Raw genomic sequence first — 1,453 nt, 5'->3', positions numbered from 1 at the left:
ATAGCTATTCTTTTCCACTCTTCCAAAAATATATGTTCACTTTTCAGATAAAAGTTAATATCAGAAGAAAAGTGGTCCTATGTAATCTTCTGGTATCTTTTTTTAACCCCAGCCTCCATAATGATCTATGAGTAGAAGAAATAGTCCTGCACAGAAGAAATATCCTGAAGGTCAGTAATAGTTCACCCTTTCATCTCTAACCATTCTCCAGTGTTTATGCCTAAATAGTAAGAATCATTTGTGAGACATTTTAAATCATTTTTCTTAGATCCTCAGATTCTGAAATATTTAAATTTAAACCAAATTATCTTTCTCATATCCACCAGGACATCTCATGTGGATTGTGATATCTTCAGCTTGAGCATAAGCATATATATATTCCTGCCTGTATTTTTTTATTCCATTTCTTGCCTCAAGTACTGGGGCTTCTCCACAACCACATACATGGTTTAGTAAAAAGTACTTATTCCTTATTGACAGATTAGAAAAATAGGCTGTCTTTGGATTGATACATTCTAAATTAAAGAGCAGTTGAGGGAAGCAAAAAAAGGTTCTGGTCATCACTCAAGTTTCTTGTCTGGAAATAAACCACACAACCACAGCAAGCCGTCATGCATCAAAGTATGATAGATGCGTAGCAAAATCAGTAGGGCTTAATTTCCACACAAAAGAAACCAATCCTCTGTCATAGTAGATTTACTTATCTGTTTATTTAGTTATATTTCATCATCATCTCATTCCTTTTAAATGAACTAGAGCTAATGGAAAAATGCATTCCAGTGACCATTTTACTTCCCACCAAAAAATGAAAAAAATAAAAGCTGTGGGCAAAACTAAAATTTGCTGATCTCAGGATTGTGATACTATTTTAGGATAATTTCATCCAGATGCTAAGCTTAAAACTTAACAAATTTATGGTGTTTGACAAATAAAACATTGATCTCAGTCAGAAGAGCTCAGTATGTTATTTGCCTAATAACAATTCTTTAAAATTTTAAATCTGTTCTTTAAATCTGAATTTTAATAAAAGAGTTAGTTACTAGGTTAATTTGCAGCAGGCTGTTCTCTGTACACCACCACACCACAGACACAGTTGTCTGGACACACATTTGGCTGAAGAGGGGTCCACATGTTCACTCACGACCAATTTACAACAAATGCGAATGCATACAGAGTTGCTGCTGCATTTAATTGGAAAATTAGATTTAATAATCTGGACCAACAAGAGATTAGCTACTTAAAAAAGTAAATTTGTCTTTCAACAATGTTTCCTGTTAGCATTTGGAGATGGAGATGATCTTGCCAGCAAATATATGTACAATATATGTTATGGAATTATAGGGTTGAGTTTTTTTACAAAGCTGACAATGTTTTCTCACAATAGTTAAAGACTGTCCACTTGATTTTCTGAATACATTAGTTCTAGAGGCATGAAAATTAAAAGACTTTATAG

Source organism: Mastomys coucha, unplaced genomic scaffold (genome assembly GCF_008632895.1).
Source record: "Mastomys coucha isolate ucsf_1 unplaced genomic scaffold, UCSF_Mcou_1 pScaffold23, whole genome shotgun sequence".
Classification (NCBI taxonomy): Eukaryota; Metazoa; Chordata; class Mammalia; order Rodentia; family Muridae; genus Mastomys; species Mastomys coucha.
Note: the sequence above shows the minus strand (reverse complement) of the source record.